General features: G+C 36.9%; 4 long non-coding RNA genes across 7 annotated transcripts in view; 2 read left to right on the top strand and 2 right to left on the bottom strand.

Annotated features, from left to right (window-relative positions):
- Positions 1-21,321, bottom strand: part of LOC127506940 (uncharacterized) — a 37,172-nt gene that overhangs the window by 2,736 nt on the left and 13,115 nt on the right. Inside the window, exon 3 of one of the 4 annotated variants that reach the window (XR_007928170.1) lies at positions 5,122-5,877. The exons of 1 other annotated variant lie outside the window; for it this stretch is intronic. This is a non-coding gene — a long non-coding RNA (uncharacterized LOC127506940). Of the gene's footprint in view, positions 1-5,121; positions 5,878-11,868; positions 11,884-19,023; positions 19,668-21,321 lie in introns of those variants that run through there. 2 more of the 4 variants (XR_007928173.1, XR_007928172.1) reach the window with 2 other exon arrangements.
- The window catches only part of LOC127506924 (uncharacterized), a 78,001-nt gene that overhangs the window by 53,307 nt on the left and 3,373 nt on the right, over positions 1-21,321 (top strand). The window contains exon 2 of the long non-coding RNA XR_007928141.1: positions 5,020-6,970. This is a non-coding gene — a long non-coding RNA (uncharacterized LOC127506924). The remainder of the gene's footprint in view (positions 1-5,019; positions 6,971-21,321) is intronic.
- LOC127506932 (uncharacterized) lies at positions 12,650-16,320 on the bottom strand. Its single transcript, XR_007928150.1, has 4 exons — positions 16,129-16,320; positions 15,600-16,029; positions 13,442-13,517; positions 12,650-12,664 (listed from the first exon to the last, which is right to left on the bottom strand). It is a non-coding gene; the product is annotated as an uncharacterized LOC127506932 (long non-coding RNA).
- LOC127506961 (uncharacterized) lies at positions 17,896-19,426 on the top strand. Its single transcript, XR_007928196.1, has 5 exons — positions 17,896-18,068; positions 18,241-18,312; positions 18,418-18,543; positions 18,896-19,047; positions 19,289-19,426. It is a non-coding gene; the product is annotated as an uncharacterized LOC127506961 (long non-coding RNA).

Below are 21,321 nucleotides of genomic sequence, written 5' to 3'. Positions count from 1 at the left end.
TATTGACAAGACCGTTTTGAAGGATATTGGTTTACTTATGGCCTTTCTGTGCACTTGAGCTCAACTGAGACTTGAGAGTTTGTAGACATTTAAAAGGTTGTTGTGTCGACCTTGATTTATTGCAACATTGAGGTGCTGAGTTTTCGAAATAAGGTATCAGTACTTTTACTCAAGTATGGTTTTCAGGTACTCTTTACACCTCTGGTTAAGAGTGACTGAATCTGTTCGGAAGACTGTCGGAGCCGCCCTGATTGTGAATCGTAAATATTTTATCATTTTGAAAATGTACAATCAGAAATCATGTTGTGTGGGGGAACCCGAGAACAAATGCGCATACGCTCTGTAGATTATCACGTGAAATAAAGCGACACCCAATCAAAAAGAGAGCTGACGGAAGACTCACCTCCAGCTGTAACATCTAAAGTACATGTTCACACCGTCTCCACGGCTTCATCCAAACATCATCCCCTTTTTTCAGCAAATTTTCTGTAAAAAGCAGTCCAAACTATTATCGGCATTTCTTGTTGCTGGTCGTCCACCATATTTGTTTAGTCTAAAGTCACATTTGATGTGAGAGATTTTGTGAGATTTCCCATGTTCACAGTCAGGACTCCGGTTGTTTGTGAATTTAATCTGTTTTTGTGTGGTTTGTATCCTGCTCACATCGCGGCACTCCACACACTATAGTGTATGTATTAGGGCTGTCAAGTGATTAAAATGTTTAATCTAATTAATTACATGATGTGGCGATTAATTAATCTAATTAATCGCAATTTAATCACACATCAATTTTGGCTGAGAAATTAACCCCAAAAGTCATTATTGTGTAAAGCATCAAATAGACATTACACAAAGTAGCTTCAGAAAGAAATATTTTATTTGATTCAACATAGAATTTTTTACACATGAACTTTTGGACCATGAGGTTGAGTAAATTATAATTAATGTCATTTTTTGGGGGACTATACCTTTATTTATATATTTTTAATTAATATGGAAATATGAAATTAATTTTTTAATAAAATTAGACTCTAAATAAGAAACTAAAACTGCCAGTAGGTGGCGGCAGGGGCGCTGTTAGGGGGGGTGCAGAGTATGCCAGGCATATGGGCCCAGGACGCTAGGGGGCCCCAAATCACGACTTTGGATTTTTTTTTGTGTGTGTGTGTGTGTGTGTGTGTGTGATTTTTTTTTTTTTCTTCTTACATACACGAAAATGTTAACTAATTATATTGTAGTAAAATACAATTTAAATCTGTGAATTATAGAAAGTAAGAAGTGAACGTGAGCACGCTCTCTCGTCACTTTAAAATACAGCGCATGACGTGTTAACCGCATAAAAAAGAATAGGATAGATGGAAAGAAGAGCCTGTCAGGAACACAAACGTAAATTTCCACCATTTTCCCTGAAATACATGAAATTAGGCTAAGTGGCTGGTGAACTGGGAGAAGAATAGAGTAAACTTTATTGTTTCATACACATCTGTATCTGATATGAATAAAACACTTAGTCAAATTATAATTAAAAGGATACCCATGCAGCTTCCAAAGGCATCAGTGTATGGATTGGAATTTAAAAAACTATAAAAACTACAAAACTAAAAACTACTTTTTTTATTCTTTTTTTTTTTTTAAGTAGTATGTCATTTTAATGTCTATGTTTGAAAAAATAAGTCTAATTAAAGGGAAACAACTGCACACTCACTGAAGCATATAGGCTTGTTTATTCACCAACGTTTCAGCTAGTAGCCTTTGTCAAGGTGTCCTCAAATAAACATTATGTGTTTGAAAACACTGAAGAGTTGTGATAGCCTATATGAAGAGCACTAAGCGCGTCTTTTTTTTTTTTTTTTTTTTTCGCCAGCCAAAGCCCGAAAGCATGTTTGAATTATCAGTGACGCACTGAACATTCTAATCTCACCGGTGTGATCGTACGTGTCAAAGGGTTTAAAACAATCGTGTTTCGGGCTGGAGGTGGAATGTTGAAATAATATAAATGTTAATATCTTATTAAACGTCAAAAAAAAAAAAAAAAAAAAAGAAGAAGAAGACTCTTCATGAAAACTCTTCTTAAAACTCTTCATGGCGGCCCTGGGTGGCGGTAAATGTCTTAATGATTAAGTTGTTCATTCATTCATTTGATTCGTTCAAAAGGCTGATTCATTCACAAGTGAAGTAAATGGTTCTCTTCAGGATTGTCAGACGACACAGACTGATCGGTGGACGACATCAAAGTAGAGATCAAATGGCAGAGCCGCTGTAGTTTGATGTCATACACCGATCGGTCTGTGTAGCGCCGCTTCAAGTCCAACAAGTATTTTATGAATGGTCCGCTGAATCATTGGTTTCACTCGGTTCATTCAAAACGCGGAAATGAAACACTGCTGTGTATTGCACGGAGACGAACAGTTCTGCTTTGTTTTTATAGTTTCACTGGCAAAACTGAACAAAACAGACAATATTGTGTCTAATATAAATCAATATTAACTTCTTATTTACTTGTATAAAATCAGTAGGCTATCGCATTTGCACTCGTTATATTTGTGACAAAAGCAGCACTCGTGTAGTGTGGCGCTCTGTTACTCGTGTGATATTACTCAACTCATACGATCTAAATATGAGACAAAAACTCAAACATGGGCATTTTTGCACCAATATCTTGAATTTTAGGGACTTTCTGACTGCATTCTATAGGCTCTGCATCATATTCGTCATCATCTGTATGAAATGTCAGATGACCTACATAGGTCTGGGGCGGGGCAAGTGTGTTAAATGTGTTAAAAATTGTAACACTTATATTAGGGCTGTTGATTTAACTTTAGCGTTAATTAGATTAATTAGTTACGGTAAAAATTAACGTGTTAAATCAACAGCCCTATATATATATATATATTTTAACAACAACAGTCATTATAAATGGCAACAGGAAATAAACACTAGATGAACCTCCATCACTAAAGTAAGATCATGAATCATGACTCTGTTCAGAAAGTATCAGGACTGATTGTGAATCTCTAATCAGAGTTCATGGTGTCACTCCAAAGAAACAGGCTGATAAAGATGGAGACATATTAGAGCTTGTTCAAGAGATTCACAATCAGTCCAGATACTTTTATCACAGACCTTATATAATATTATGAAAACATACCTCATTATTTGAACTCATTTTCACTGAAGATTGAAGTCTGAAGCTGCAGGTTTTTCTGTGAATCATGATGATTGACCTTCATATGAAGAACAGAAGATCATTATGAGAAACTCCACAACATCATCCATGATAAAAGAGGTCAAAGGTCACCTCAGAGGTCACAGATCATCAGATATATTTCTTCAAACAGTGTTATCAGCACACGACAAGAGAACAAATGAGAAATACAGGATAGAAAGTCAAACTGAATGATCTCTGTTGTAGATGAATAAACTCTTCAACTGCTTGTGAAAAAAATTATAATAACATTTTGTCCAAACTGAATGTTTGAGTGTTGAGAAGATCTGAGTTTCTTCTAATATCAGTGTGTTGAAGTGTTGTTTCTCTCTCTCTGCTGGAGTTTGTGTTCACTCGAGTGGAATAGAGGTTTTTGTACGACCGTTTCATTAGATTGTATCACTGTGGTGGACTTTCGGTGGAGGAACTAAACTGGTGCTCGGTAAGTCTGTTTTTTAATTCCTATTTAAGAAAAAAAGGTAACACTTTATTTTAAGGTGAAGAAGTTACACGTTACTACATGTACTTATTATAGTAATAACAGTAAATTATGCATAAATACAAGTAACTAACCCTGAACCAAACCCTAACTGTAACTCTATAGTAAGTACATGCAGTTAATTAATATTACTCAGTACTTATTTGAGTAGTACAATGTAACTGTCAGCATACAATAAAGTGTAATAAAGAACAATTTAGAGTTAAAATGATTTAAAGTTGAAACAAGAAAAACATTAATGGCGATTATTATTAGATATTGTGGTAACACTTTACTTGAAGCCTTAAAGCTATTCATAATGTACGTTATAATGCCTTATATGTATCTTTTCATAAATAATTGTGCATTAAAATGTGCATTATAAATGCAAAAATGCAATATAATATTTGCAAATTTGTTATTACATCTGAAAATGGTTGTTTGTCATGAGTTTTAATGCATTGTGTAACAATGAATAGATAAGTATTATAATGTGTTATAATTGCGGTTATAATTATTCATGAGATCAAACACACATTATAATGTATAAAAGAAAGATTAATTAATGCATTAAAATACTTTTAAAATACATTGTGTATGAAGGCTTTAAGTAAAGTGTTACTGATATTGTTTTATAATTATTTAATCGAAAACAATGATATTGTCATGTTTATTCATTCAGAAGAACAGCATTATTCCTTTCAAAAAAAAATCTAAATGCATTTCCATAATGAGTCTCACTGTGAGTTTAATCAGTTTATTACAGGTTTAATTTCCCTTTATTTATTTCTATACTGTGTTCATATGTAGTTCATTTTTATTGTAGATATCATACATGGCGAAAAAAATAGATCTGACATCAGAATGTAAATGTTGCTACTTTCTGTATTTCAGTCAATGATACTGAATCTCTTTTGCTCATGTTGTGCTTATAATTCAGTGCTTTATAATTCAAGTACAATTTGCAAATTGTATTGTTTTCTAGTTCTTATCAGTGATATAATCATCATTTGGCCTGAGCTTTAGTCAAACTTTGAAATTGAGTTACATTTTGAGTTGAATATCTCACGTAAGTAAAAATGTACTTTATATTGGGATGCAAAAACTGCTGGAATTAAAGCAGTCAGTGTCTCAGTATATTGAGTTTCATTTCTGAGGTTTGATTTAAATGTATATAGTGATTGTGTAGTTTGTATATTGTATATTATATGAGCTCTAGTGATGTTGAATGACATGAAGGATCAGATTGTCATGATTTTTGCTGCTGTTGAAATGCTGTGAGTGAAACAGTGTGTTTTCTTTGTGTTTGTGAATGTGTTGTGTTTGTCTCCTGCAGCTGGTCCCACAGTGAAGCCCTCAGTGTCTCTGCTGCCGCCCTCTTCTCTGCAGATCTCTGGAGACTCAGCCGCACTGCTCTGCCTGCTCAGCTCTTACTCTCCACAGGGGGCGCTGGTGAGCTGGACACTGGACGGGTCAGAGGTCACCGAGGGGGTCGTGACCAGCGCAGAGAGCCAGCGGGACGGCCGCTACAGCCGCAGTAGCGTCCTGACCCTCAGCAAAGCACGCTGGGAAAAGGGAGAGGTGTACGTCTGCAGAGTAACACATGATGGAGCTCCTCATGAGGTCTCGTTCCACAAGAGCTCTGAGTGCTGATGTTTCTCTCCTGAAGATGAGCCGTATCTGAGTGTCCTGTGTCAGGCAGGATTCACATGAGTCTAGTGCTGCAGCTGTAGTGATTTACAACTCAATACTGAAAGAGAGCTGGCGTGTCAAAGCACTGTGTGATCTTTCAATCTGCTGTAACATTCAATAAAGCTTCTCAACAAGTTCACTTTGTGTCTGACAACATCATTCAACTAACAGATGAAGATGCAGGTGCTTTTCACAAGCTTGATGTAAATGTCAAATAAAGCTCTTGGGGTTTGAACATGGTCTCTGGAGACAGAGCTGCTCTATTCTGAGAGGATCAGAATCACTCCACCCTGACAATGCAAATGGGCTTTTCAGTCTCACTGTTTGATTGGTCACATGATCTGGACTGGAACACACCAGTTTCACTTCTGCTGAAAATGTGGTGATGATGAAAATATATATGAAAATGTCATGAAAATCAAATGGAAAGCATCACGTCCAGACAGCAGAAGTGACTGAATTCAGTCTGTTCAGTTTGATTGACAGGGATCATATATTACACCTAAAACATGATGATCATATTAAACACTGACTCATTCTCTTCATAAACACAAGATTGATGTTGATTGTAATGATTTAGTGTTATTAGTGTTTGTCTGTGATCAGTGTTGTGTGTGATTGTGTTTATGAGCAGCTGCAGCTGAAAGTCATGTTTGTTGGTTGATGAAGAAGAGCTCTTGATCATGTCATGTTCAGTTCATAGAGCTATAAACACATTCAGAGCAGTGAAGCATGTGCCGCTTCTCATTTTATTTAACCCTTGGGGGTCCCTGATAATATATTCATCATGAAATGTGGATATAGAGAAAAGGCTGCACCCACTTCAGCCCCTCATTTCATTGAACAGACGTGTCATATATAGATCCGGTGTGAAGTCCAAAAACGTTTTATGTTTCCTGAGGGCGACACCATGCCATAGAGGAATAAAGCAACAATTCTATAATTGAGTTAATTTCAGCAAAACTTGTATGTAATGTTGTATTTTCAGTGGTTTAATCTGGAACAATTACTGGGACACCATAGGAAGATTTATTGTTTATTGTTTGCGCTCATGCTGTATGTCGACGGGGAAGCAGAGGTCGTTTTGACAAATGTTTTGTTAATAAAAAGGCTTAAATACAAACACTTTTCTCTCTTTGCTGTGGAAGTTCAGTATAAGAGGAAATGTCAGGCATCTTAGGGGGCACTGCAATATTGATCTGGTGAAGGAGGAGGCCATCGAGTAAAAAAGGTTGAGAAACACTACACTAGTGTCATCACATCGACACAACGTCAAAGTGACTGACAGATAGAGAACTCAGTTATGTAACAGACACGCCATCTAGTGATGAAGCATGGAAGTGCACTTAAAGTGACGGACTTTCCTGCAGTTTGATTACATTGTTGTGGCAAAGTTTTGCAGGGCCAAACACCACTAACATTTATATAATATAAAAATGATGTTACCTGCTTAGTACATCAAAATAAATAAATAAATAAATAAATAATGTTTCTGAAAGGTTTGATACAACATTGTGTTGTTTGTGATCCTCCATCAGCAGCTGCAGTATCTCTCAGCTGTATCAGTGCATCACTGTGACGTCTGACTGACCGAGGTTTTTGTACCACTCTTTATCACTGTGTGAACACAGCTTTACTGTTTAAGAATACATATTAATGACACTGAAGCATGTGTGACAATGCAAAGAAGTGGGCAGGATTTACAACAGACAAACTAATATACACTAGAGTTACAGAATGATCATTTCCATTCTCACTAATGTTAGTTTTAGTTAGTTCAGTAGTTTTATTTTTACTCTGACTACTGAGACACTGATGATGTGCAGATCTACATCCATCTCACATAGGAGGGGACGTTCTCGTGACCTTGCGCACCGTTCCCTAAAAGTTTTCTAAATGTGACGGAAATCCTGAACCTTCACATTAGAGATGTTTGTAAAACATCCTCTTTTGGTTATGAAAGTGCTGCAGTTCAAGTTTCTTTATATGACTTTAGAGGGACGTTCCATATTGGTTATTCTATGGTCACATAAGATCGTTACAAAGAGGACATTTGGGACATTAACAGAACGTTCCCATACGGTTCTCTGTTAGTCAGATGGGGACGTTTCATTCAGGACCGTGCTGCTCCTGAACCTTTTTTGAAACGTCGTTTAAGAAGCACCCATTTCACCTATAGGTGAATTGAAAATTTGAAAATTTCTCATAAAAATAATAAAAAATAAATTACATTCAAATAGTAAATCCTTACTATCTGTAATTTCCCTATATTTGTGGACCACTGGATACCTGATGTTTCTTTAAACCAATTAAAAAAGTCCTGGGTGGCATTTACGCCCCAATGGACACAGTCACTTCCACATTTTTCCTCAGGCAGCCTATTTACATCGGTGCGGCATCGGAAGTCATTGTTTTTAATATTAATATTATGTAAAGTAGTTTTATCGCACCATAATCCATTGCTACATTCTCCTGTACAGTAGGTGGAGCTATGCACCTGATAAGTCATGATTGCAATCCACCAAAAAACTAAAAGACGAAGAAGAAGAAGAAGATGATGAAGAAGAAGGAAGTCTTTGTTCCTTATGCAGAGCTTTCAAAATGACAGAGGAGCAGATGACTTTACAGCTTAAAACATATATGAATTCAATATGTAACCCAATTTAATTATCTTCACATATTGTTTTAAAGGATTCCCAGCCGGCTCTTGTGTTGCATCTCTATTGAGACATCACAGTATTCAGAATGTGGCATCAATGCAGTTCCTCCTGTACATAGCTGCACTAAAACTGGAGCAGAGCTGGCACAAACCTTGAGTGGATTGAGATCTGGGGAATTTGGAGGCCAAATCAACACCTCAAACTCATTGTTGACAGGGGTCAGCATGGGCACCCTGACTGGTCTGCAGCTATGCAGCCCCATACGTGTGTATTCTGACACCTTTCTGTCAGAACCAGCATTAACTTCTTGAGCGATTTGAGCTACAGAAGCTCGCCTGTTGGATCGGACCACACGGGCCAGCCTTCGCTCCCCACGTGCATCAATGAGCCTTGGCCCCCCATGACCCTGTTGCCGGTTCACCACTGTTCCTTCCTTGAACCACTTTTGATAGATACTGACCACTGCAGACCGGGAACACCCCACAAGAGCTGCAGTTTTGGAGATGCTCTGACCAGGTCTTCTAGCCATCACAATTTGGCCCTTGTCAAACTTGCTCAAATCCTTACGCTTGCTTCTAACACATCAACTTTAAGGACAAAATGTTCACTTGCTGCCTAATATAACAGGTGCCGTGATGAAGAGATGATCAGTGTTATTCACTTCACCTGTCAGTGTGTGTGTGTTCCACAATTAATGTAGCAAAATTCAACGTGGATTTGAAAATGCATTCTGAAAATGCCTGTCAATCATTGTGTCAAGGAGAAGAATCAGGAGAACGGTTCGAGCGCATCTTTTAATGTTCTTTTAAAAGAAAAGAACAGAAGATGTAATATTACTTTGATTAGTGTTTTAAGAACATTCCCCTGACACATTACAACCAATAACGAACATAGCTAAAGTGATGCCGTAAGGGATCGCTGTCAAGGTGAATTATTGACAGTGAATGTCATCACCGAGGTAATAATGCACACATGCATGTTATAGCTACATGTATTTGTTTATTTATTTTATTTAAGAAAAAAAAAAAAAAAAACGATGGGCTTTGTTCACACTCTGCTGTTTAAAACTGCATGAACCATCCATTCAAGACACAACTAACAAAGTCTGTACCACTGATTGTTCGATATAAGAACTCAAGAACTCCAGAGTTCAGAAAATTGAATTATTTTTGTCCAAACTATCCAATGTTAGAGCTCTGGAGCGCTGAAAAGTGTGAGGCTCAAAAATAAGTGTCATTTTGAACTCATTCATAGAGTTATTTTTATTAAAAATATATGTTGACAATGATTAAAAACTTCAGTGCCCTCCAAAGGCACCATTTTAGGTATATAAAGGGATGGATTGTGGTGGTCGCTCATCCAATACTACAATGATATAAATCATTTAATGAATAATGCCTATTTTTCTACTCTTTAAACCAATAAATAAAAGTGTTTAAGGTACAGTAGCACCAAATATATTACTGTAACTCTATAACTGTATAACTCTACCCAAAAATAACTCTGATGTTTAAACCCTCTTTCACACACTAGAAATCCCCCCACCCAGACTGTCTCTAATGCTCCTAAAATTCACTCTGGTGATGTTTAAATTTCTCTCTTCTCTATTTTAGAAACATTTTGGACAGCTACACAGAGTAGGGTCATTCTTCTGGGTCACAGCAACGAATTACATAGGCCTATTTATTTATCTTTTTAATTTTTTTTTTCGTTTACTTCTCAGCTGCTAATGTTTTTCAACACTGTACAAAAGCTTTTGCATTATCATGCCTCAAATCTCCAGTTCCAGCACATCCCAAAGGCGCTCTACTGGACTGAGATCTGTGACTGTGGAGCTCATTTGAGTTTAGTGAACTCATTGTCATGTTCAAGAACCCAGTTTGGGATGATCTGAGCTTTGTGACATGGTGTGTTATCCTGCTGGAAGTAGCCATCAGAAGATGGTATAATGTGGTCATAAAGGGATGGACATGGTCATCAACAACACTCAGGTAGGCTGTGGTGTTTGAATGATGCTCAATTGGTACTAAAGGCCCAAACTGTGTCAAGAAATATCCTCCACACCATCACACCACCAGCACCTGTTCACATCAGAGCAAAGTGCAGATGTGAAAGATGTGTTAAGACACCACCAGAGTTATTTTTGGGAACAAAAATTATTATTATTATTATTATTATAAATAACACTCAGCATCCAGATGGACTACACATCGTTTTATTAATATAATTGATGCATAAGCAATAATCAGAATGATAAAAAGAGAAAAACATACAACCATACTGACAGAGCAAGCAATAATCTCAAACAGCTTGTCTAAAATTATTTCTATGAGTTAAGGAACTTGTTGTAATAAAGCACCGCTCACTCGCTCAAAATAAGGTGCACGAGCGCCAGGCACGTTCTCTACGAGTCGTCCTAACCATAAATTTATTTATGCTTCTAATAACGTACTGGTTCTATCACTGACGGACACGCATAATCGTCAGGGACACTGACATTTCTCTGTTCTTGCTCTACTTCATCTGCCTGTAAATGCCTCACTCTTTAGCTCTATTTACGCCATGTTTTCAACACCTGGCCCCGCCTTGACGCAATGATTGACAGGGCGGGGCAGAGACGTGATCGTCTTGGAATGCATTTTCAAATCCACATTGAATTTCGCTACATTCATTGTGGGACATTTAATGAAAATGCAATCACAAGTGTCTTAACTGTGAGTGTAAATGCAATTAAGAAAAATGTAAGCTCTAGCGTAAGTTCTGCCAGGAAGACTCAATGTTACGTCACCTATTGATTAATGATTTAACCAATCATTATCTTACACTTGGAGTATAAAAGATTGCTGACACATGTTTGAGTCTGCAGATGCTGACGCCAACCTTCACTTCCGGCGCGGGCTATAGCTCATTTAAAATCCAGACTGATTTTATCCTTATCTATTAAATTCTGATGAAGTTTTATCTAAAACTTAAGCTCCAGTGAACCGCAATGTTCCTCTCATGTTGTATGTACAGGCTATTTTGTGATTATCTAATTAATCACAGAAAATGTTAGTTCGATTTACTACTTTAATGAAAAAACGATAATTTTAGCTGAGGCATTGTCTGTTTTCTTGCAGCTTTTTAGTCTTAAAATGTCTTAAATTTTACAATATTGCTGCTTTCTGTCTAAACAAAAGGAAACTTATACTTAAATGGTTCCTGCAATAATGTGTTAAATTACCCATATATAAATATTCATTTAAAATATAAAAAATAAATGTCATAAAAACCATTAAATTAAACTTTCTCATGCATGTCAACACATTGTTACAACACTAATTTTATGTTTTAAAGGAAATCATAAACAAACTGTTTGTGTTTCTTGAAAATTATTGCTTCAATTAATTTTTTACCAGATAGAACCTTATAATTCCAAGCGAAAAGTGTTTTTTTTTTTTTTTTTTAGAATTAAAAGGTTCTATCTGCATTTGACCCTTTCCAAAAATCCCCATTTACAAATTTGAGAGGATTTTGATATTGTACATTTAGAATACATTTACTGTCCCTGTCATTTTCATGTTTAAAAGAAACTTGTTCCCCATATAGTTTTTGCTATATGGAATGCAAAAACTTTGAAGCTCAATATCTTAAAACTGCTCAGAACGCAGACAGAACCTTATAATTCCAAGGGGATGAAGTGTCCATGGCCACCTTGTTATCATTCTCTTAAAGGGTTAGTTCACCCAAAAATGAAAATTCTGTCATTAATTACTCACCCTCGTGCCGTTTTACACCCGTAAGATCTTCGTTGATCTTCGGAACACAAATTAAGACATTTTTGTTGAAATCCGATGGCTCAGTGAGGCCTATATAGGGAGCAATGACATTTCCTCTTTCAAGATCCATAAAGGTACTAAAAACATATTAAATCAGTTCATGTAACTACAGTAGTTCAATATTAATATTACAAAGCGACGAGAATATTTTTGGTGCGCCAAAAAACAAAATAACAACTTATTCAGTGATGGCCGATTTTCAAAACACTGCTTCAGGAAGATTCGGAGCGTAATGAATCAGCGTGTCAGTCATACACGCGATGGGCCCGGTCAATCTCGATGTCACGGCCTTTCAGTGAAGAGATCCACCTGGAAAGATTAGCTCTGAGGAAGCCCGCTGCATCGGAGCCCTCCGCCCCCTCAGGCAGAGCCACCAGTCGTACATTATTTCTCCTGCTCCTGTCTTCAGTGTCCGTCATTTTTGGTGAGTTGGTGAGTTTGTGACTGTCCTCCTATCCTCATGTGCAGCAGCCTGAACAGAATCGACCCGGTCACGTCTCTGTTTTTCCGTGTTGGCTAGCTTTTCAACTTCTGCTTTTTGTTCTTTAACAGAATCGTTGGTTGTTTGTATATCCAAATGTAGATCACGGAGTGCTAGGATCAGTGCAGAGTCTATCACTTCTCTTACTGTCGAAGCCACAACCGAATAGAGAGTACTTTGTTGCTCTTTGAGCGTTAGCTTGATACCGTTAGCAATAGCAGTGTTGAGATCTTCTCTGGAGATGGTGGAATCTTTGAATTTTTTCTTTATTGGCAATTGTTCAATCTCTCTTTTTCGATTGTCCTTGACTGCTGGTGTACTCACAGTGGGCTAGAAAAAGAGTGGTTCAGAATTTACTGACAGGATTATACAATATCTGACAAAGTGAGACAAGCAAAGGACTGTGAGTGCATTGCTGCTGAAGCGTCACGTGTGTCACGAATGTGGCTCCCTCGGCCCTTCCTCCGGACCACCGGAGGGAGCCATCACCGGAATACTGATCAGTTCTCATTCGGACTACGTTTCCCATGGGCCCTCATTCCTGGGACTGATTGCACACACACCTGCACCGCATCACACTCACACTATTTAAGACACACACACACACTCACACATCGCGAAGTCGTGATTTGCCTTGGTGATCATTTCTGAGCGTTTTTATGTGGACTGTTTACCTGTTATCGATTGGACTGTTTATTCCCTGCGACCCTTTGCTGCCGACCCTGATCTTTGCCTGTTTCCTGGACTGTGATTGTTTTGCTGCCTGCCCTGATCCTTGCCTGTACCCTGATTCTGTTTGTCTGCCGCCTGCCTCGACCATTGCCTGTTACTGTTTATGCCTCTGCCTTTGCCCTGTCTACTCTGTAAGTACTTTTAATAAACTAGCTGCAAATGGATCCACATTCTGTCGACCCATCATTACAACGTGATCTCCAGGTGCTGTTTATTTCATCCTGCCACATTTAATCAGTTTCACATTATCAAGAGTGCAGTTATACTGAATATCAGCACGGCTGTGATTCTACCATAGACATGAAGAGCAGCACGACTGTGAATGTCATATTACTTTTATATAACACTTCTATAAGCAAGAACTTTCTAACTTACCTTTCAGACTAAATCTGATTAGTTAGTATGCATATTTTTCCACAACCACTGGAGAAAGAAACCGCTTCTTTCAATCCTGGAGTGAGAGAAAACACATTAAAAACAACTGCTATTTCTGCTTCACTCCACATCGCTCTCTTACTGTGATCTGAAACACAAACAATAAAACATCCCAGTGCTGCCATAATTCATATGAGTACTAACGGTTATTTCGGTAACACTTTACTATAAGATTCATTAGTTAAACATTAGTTAATGTATTAACTAACATGAACTGACCATGAGCAATACATCTGTTACTGTATTTACTAATCTTCGTTAACGTTAGTTAATGAAAATACAGTTGTTCATAGTTTTTTCATGTTAGTTCACAGTGCATTAACCCTCTGGGGTCTGAGGATTTTTGGGCCCTGGAGAAGTTTTGACATGCCCTGACATTTGTGCTTTTTTCAGTTGTTTATAAACATATCAATGACAAAAGTGTCATTACACTGTATTCAGCACGAACTAGGCTACCATAATATGTGAGGAACATGTATGTACATGTTTGTTTTTTTGGAGGAATAACGTTTATGTGTGGTTATTAAAAAAAACAAAAAACTTAAGTCACTGAAATAAGACCAAAAAAATTATATTAAATCTGTGTTCACAAGACTTCTGGGTATTAGAGGTTGTAGACTAGAGTTTTTGCTTCAAAATGATGTAAAAATTATCCTGCCTACTCGTTCATTTATAACAATATATTGATTTAGTTTTTGTAAGACACTTTTTGTCAAGAAACACAGTATGCGTGGAAGCGTGAATCTTCATGAATAATGCTGTGATTCACACCTGAGAAGACAAAAGATTTGCATAATGAGCTGTAATGACCTGCATATCAATGAGCTCTTTCAGTCAGGTAGGCTGTGAAAAAACCCTCTGTGATCATGTCTCAAGCTCATCATGGTGTATATCAAACATACAGAAAAAACAGCAATACTGTGAAATATTATTACAATTTAAAATAATGGTTTTCTATTATATACTTTAAAATAATATGTATTTCTGTGATGCAAAGCGTCTGAACATTCATGTTACCTCTATGGCATTTCATATAGCCTTTTAGCTTAAAAGCATGCACATTTGGAGAAATATTGATGGATTCTCATGTTTATGTCAATTTTCTATACAGAGGAGTAATATTTATTCAATATTTATTGTCATCACTGTGAGCGCTGGATACTGTTTTCAATTCATACTTGCAGCCGGAGGGCGCTCTGTACACCTTTAGTCCACAAATTACTCTAAAGAAGAACAGGCATCATGTGACATTCCAGGAACTAACAGAGGCTTCCAGAGATCGCTAACCATGCATATAACATACAGATAAACACTTTTCAAGACAATAAATACACGATTGAGACGATGTATACGTGTATTGCCTCAGAATTTGCGTCTGAATAGCGCTCGCTCCATGGGAGTGGCCGCATTAGCGGATAATGAGCTGAATCACGGGCGTCTGACATGGCTCTCTTTTCATACAGATTACATAAACAGAGAATTTTTGTTTTCGATTTGACTTACACGATTTAAAACCTGACATTTCAACGTTTCTTTAGACATAAGTCAAATTTTTTTGTGATTAGTATTCAGTAAGTTACAGTTCATTTTCTGAGAACTATCAGATTAAACTTCGTTCAGAGGGATACGACAGATCACGCATCATGTTTTCTTTATTTTACAAAAAGCACAACATTTTGTTTTTACTCTGAGTGTACACAAATAAAAGAAGATATTTCACAGATTAAAATGGTGTACAACTCTTAATTGTATGTGCAACATTGACGGAGTATTTTGAGTCTCTTTCATACTGATAAGAAAAAGCAAGGTGGTATCGCCGGCGCGACCAGCCGACCCCTGAGTGTTAATTAATGTTAACAAGATTTTAATGATGTATTAGTAAATGTTGAAATTAACATTAACAAAGATTAATAAACGCTGTATAAGTGCAGTTCATTATTAGTTAATGTTAACTAATGTAGTTAACTATTGTTAACTAATGAACCTTATTGTAAAGTGTTACCGTTATTTCATAAAAAAAAATAAATGACTACATATAAATGTATATTCACTCTATTAATTAATTTTAAAAGTCTTTAGAAACTTTGCTAAACATTACCATTGTGTTGTTTGTGATCCTCCATCAGCAGCTGCAGTATCTTTCAGCTGTATCAGTGCATCACTGTGACGTCTGACTGACCGAGGTTTTTGTACCACTCTTTATCACTGTGTGAACACCCAGTTACTGTTGATATAGTGTGCACTCTGACAGTAATAATCTCCTGTATCTTCAGTCTGGACTCCACTGATGGTCAGAGTGAAATCTCGTCCAGTATTTGCTGTTCCACTGCCACTGAATCTAGATGGAGTTCCTGACTGGAGTCTGTTTATATAGTAAATCAGGAGTTTAGGAGCTTCTCCAGGTTTCTGCTGATACCAGGCTAAGTAGCTGCCGCGTATTCCTACATCTATATGACACTCTATTGTAGCTGTTTGACCCTGTTGGACAGTTTTAACTTCAGGTTGAGTCAGAGTCACTCCTCTGGATTCTGAAGAAGAGAAAAGAAAAACAATTAGTGTTTAAAACTACTACCATCATATACTTTTACAAGAACACCAAAACCAGAGTCAGTTTTTATCAGTCTTACCTTGAATAAAAAGTGTGAGAGTCCAGATGAAGAAGGTGATTGTGTTCATTGTTGTTCTTTTGTCTTGTGTGATGATGAAGATTGTGTTCTGTTCTGCTCTCAGTCATGAAGTGTTAAACTCACAGCACTATAAACACTCTCAGAGCACTGAAGCATGTGTGACAATGCAAAGAAGTGGGCAGGATTTACAACAGACAAAGTCATATACACTAGAGTTACAGAATGATCATTTACATTCTCACTAATGTTAGTTTTAGTTAGTTTAGTAGGTTTTTTTATTTATTTTTTTATTTATTTTTTTATTCTGACCACTGAGACACCGAGGATCAGTGTTGGGGGTAACATTAGTAATCAGATTACTTTTTTCAAGTAGCTAGTGTGAGGTTGCTTGTTTAACGTTCATTGTATTCTGTTTGTTTTTTTTTTTTGTTTTACATTATTTTCTATCAAGGACTTTTATTTTGGTGTTGAGTCCACGGGGAGGAGGTTGTGATGTGAAGGGGAGGTGCGAGAGTAGAGAGTGTTCGGGCACGAAGTAAGGTGTTGCTCTCCCCCAGTTCTAATATTCTGCTCAATAAAAGTTATTAGCCGTGAATATTTCCATTCCATCGTCTTTATTGAAATCAACCTATGGACAGCTAAACCCCACGCCTTACACTGGTAAAGTATTACTTTTAAATTTACAACAAAATTTATTTTATTTTTTCAAATAAGTTACTCAAGTTACTTGTTTTCCCATGTATTGACTGACAGCTCTCCTGTCCTCATGCAGAGAGAAATAAAGTGCAGAGGTGTTGTGTGTGAATGATGGTTATTGTATAGACTAAATGTGAATATGCATTTACTCATCTCACTTACACAAAATCAGAGTCAGTATTCCTCAAAATAAATAAAAACAGTGAAATACAATCTTGAAATGTATTTATTTTTAAGTTTTATTGCTGAAGTAAGAGTGTTGAACTTTCTTCTCCTGCATCCTATTCTTCTGCAATCCAGAATGGCAGCACAGCCTAAAGGTTTGTTTGAGCTGCGCCCTCTACTGTACAGCTGGGAATTTGCATTTCCTTCAGTCTGAGGCTTATTAATTTCACTTTTGGTGTGAAATTAAACTTTTTTGTTGTTATTAAAAACAAGCAAACCTAGCCCAGGTGAGAAAAAGTAACACAAAAGTAATGTAATGCATTACTTTCCACAATTAGTTACTTTTTTAGGGAGTAACGCACTATTGTAATGCTGAGGATGTGCAGATGAACGTCCATCTCTGTGTCCACATTCAGTCATGTGACCAGTTTGACTGACAGTTTGACTCCGGCTTTAATAACACAACTGTGATTGGTTTATTTATCATCAGCACTGAGAAATTTATGAGGAATCATGTGACCACGTCTCTGCTACATAATGTGAAATTTACATACATACTATTTACTATATCAGAATAATATTGTGACGAGCAGGGCGGGGCGAGAGCCGTGAGAGAACAGCACCAGGCCGCTGGAGTGATTGCTAAGGAGCGTCACCTGCGCACTGCACCGATCTCGTATCTCTCATGGAGGAGTGACAACAGTGAAGGATGAGAGAGGACCAGGCCTGGACTTTATGTTATGTTTTTATTATGTTTGTGTGGGCGGCAGTCGCCCGTGAGGGAGCGGCGCCGCGCCTCAACCAATCACCTGACTTCTCAATCCTACAGTACTGTTTGTCTTGTTCTCTTGAACCCTCCCTTCCCCCTCTCTCTTATCCATTCAAACATCCTTATCATCCCCTCTTCTCTTCCTTTCCAGGTTGTATCGGGGGTCCTAATCACTCAGATCAACCTGACTATCATCCCCTTCCCCTTCATCCTCTCCCTATTTATCCCTAACTTTCTTCAGTAAATAATTCTCCAACATTCATGGATGTGGTGTGGTCCTTGATCGTGAAATGTCCTTTAAATCGAAAAGGTAAAATATGAGAATCATTATAACTTTGGTCATCTTTATTGACATGTTTTAATTCAATGTTTAAAACAGGATGTTTAAAAAAACAATACATCACTATTAAATGTAAATTAGCAGCTTTATTGTAAATAATAATAATAATAATAATAATAATAATAATAGCTCTTCTGGGCAGTGGATCAGTATGACTTTGTCATCATGCTGTGTGCCGGAGATCTCCAGTGCTTCTGGCACTTTGCTCACTATGGTGAGAGCTTCTACTTACACTTCATGGAAAGACATTGTTCTGCATTTAAATATTAGTATGAACTTGAATGGTTTGAATGTTACAGCTCAGTATGTGTGTGTTCAGGTCCAGCTGGTGACTGTGTGGCCCTTGATAGACATCTGTCTGTGATTGTTAATGCTCCGAGCGGATTAATAATCGGCACAGCTGACGATGAAAGTGCTCAGATTGTCTTCAGTGTTGAGGAGACTGGTGAGTCTCACCTTGATACGTGTTTTAGTACATCTGCTGCCCACGTTATGAACAGAAAAATCATCTGTTTCTAGAATTCAGAGGATTTCATGTGGACCATGCAGTGAATCCCAGACAGAGAATAATTCACACAGAAATGAAAAAATAATGTTGTTTATAAAAAATAATGTTGGTAATGTGTGTTTTCTTTTTCATGAAACATTAAAGGAAAAAATTATACAAAATTAATTAATATCAAAGTACCATATTAAAAGTCACACTTTCAAACTCCAAAAATTACAAACAAAAAAAAGTTGAATGAATGAATTAATGAATGAATGAACGAACGAATGAATGATCATGTGTATCTCAGCAGGTTTTTATCAGATGTGCTTCAGTAATTTCCACAATCGCTTTGGGATCATGCAGGTTTTCCTAAACTTTGGTGTGTATTACGAGGGACAAGAGAAGAAAAAGGAAGAAGAGGATATGAAACAGATAAACAGTTCATTGTCCTTTATTGGGGTAAAACACAACTGCATCTAGCAGAAACAAACACATCCTTACTGTAATGTGGGCGACAAACCCCGCTGTTAACAAACACTAAACCTGCGACTGCTTCATCTCCATTTATAACCTGATCTCCAGTAATTATTTGAGTCAGACACGACTGTTTCTTCAACATCAGACTTTTTAAAATGTGAAATGGGTTTATTTATTTATTGCTCCTTTTAGTAATAACAAGGTCTTATTTGAACTTTCCCAGTGTATCTCCAGAAACAAGAGAAGCAGTGGATTCCAGTAACATGAAGCTCCTGTGAGGACGCTGAACATCTGCTGATGGAGCTGCTCTATTCTGAGAGGAACAGAATCACCTGATGATCAAATATGAGTTTCACTGTCCACACTTTATTCTCTGAAATGAGTCAGAAGAGTTGGACTAATGGAGAGATGAGGTTTGTTCATGTTCATCAGTTTATAATGAAACACTGTCAGTGTCTGAAGCCTCTGGACTGCTGAGATCGTCCTTGACTCGGTTAGAGAGTAAGAGCTCCAAGAGTTCAATCCACAAAACTATTAATGATACGCTGGATTCAGAAAACAGGTCACGTCTGTTTGTATGAATGAATGAGGGTGAGTGTGGTCTGAAACAATGACAAATTATGTAAATTAGACACAAATATGAACAATCCTTCTGTTAAACTGTTACAGATATTAAACATTTCCCATCATAAACATAAATTAATAATAAACAATCAGCCATCATGTGAAATTCACTGACACTTCCACAAATATCATGTAGTGTGACAAAGTAATCTTAATCTGGTAACAGATTAACAGTTAGACATTAATTACAATAAAGTGTATGGAGTATCAAACACATGGACTGCATCTGAAATCACATACTCTCTTAGGTATTTTTTTTAACAACATTTTCTCCACATTTTAGTCCAGTTTAGTAGAATATAAGATTGTATGTTACATGTTTACTTAATAAATCAGAATAAATAAAAGTCTCTGAAAGGTTTGATACACCATTGTGTTGTTTGTGATCCTCCATCAGCAGCTGCAGTATCTCTCAGCTGTATCAGTGCATCACTGTGACGTCTGACTGACCGAGGTTTTTGTACCACTCTTTATCACTGTGTGAACACTCCACCACTGTGTACACTCTGACAGTAATAATCTCCTGTATCTTCAGTCTGGACTCCACTGATGGTCAGAGTAAAATCACTGCCAGATCCACTGCCACTGAATCTAGATGGAGTTCCAGTATAACGGCTTGTTGCATAATATATGAGGAGTTTAAGAGCTTCTCCAGGTTTCTGTAAATACCAGTTTAAGTAACTACCACCAAACACTGCACTGCTGGTTTTACAGTTTATTCTGACTTCTTGTCCTGGTTGAGCTGCTGTTATTGATGGACTCTGAGTTACAGTGATCTGTCCTCTACACTCTGAAAGAAAGAACAAGAAGAAGAAGAAAATAATAATAATAATAATAATAATAATAATACAATTATAAATTCTAAAAAAAATATTATCTAAAATTATAAACATTTAATATTTCAAAAGAATAATTGTAGAGCTGCGTTACACAAACCTTGAGCAAACAGTGTGAGAGTCCAGATGAAGAAGGTGATTTTGTTCATTGTTGTTCTTTTGTCTTGTGTGATGATGAAGATTGTGTTCTGTTCTGCTCTCAGTCATGAAGTGTTAAACTCACAGCACTATAAACACTCTCAGAGCAACTCTCTACATATAAGATTTTACCTTTCAGAATGTTGTTGAACCATTTAATGATTCAGCCTGATCTCATTGTTAATACGTAGGTATTAATACGTAACTTTCAAAGACACAAAACGTACATTTTTGTACGTTTAGAAAGGTGCTAAAACGTACAATATTGACGTAATTATGGCACTAAAACGTAAAAATACTTGCGTTTTTACAGCGAAAAAAACGTAAAATATTTACGAATCTTATCATGTCTTAAAGATATATGTATAATTTCCCTTTTATCGTTTTGTAGATAAATGTAAGATCCCTAAACCCCATCCCGAACCTAAAAACCTACCCATTTTATACAGAATGTTAAAAGAATAAAACATAATGGGCAGAAATGTGTAGGAAAATGACAATTTTAGTAAAAATATAACATTAAAACGATATTTTGAGCCACTAATCCTACACCTACCCCTAAACCTACCCATAACCATTTCTTTAAACTATCTACTAATATAAATAAAAGAGTGACAGACAAACAAGCGTAATCACAATAATTTATTTTTTTTGCGAA

Source organism: Ctenopharyngodon idella, chromosome 24, assembly GCF_019924925.1.
Source record: "Ctenopharyngodon idella isolate HZGC_01 chromosome 24, HZGC01, whole genome shotgun sequence".
Lineage (NCBI taxonomy): Eukaryota > Metazoa > Chordata > Actinopteri > Cypriniformes > Xenocyprididae > Ctenopharyngodon > Ctenopharyngodon idella.
This window is presented reverse-complemented; position numbering and strand designations above follow the sequence as displayed.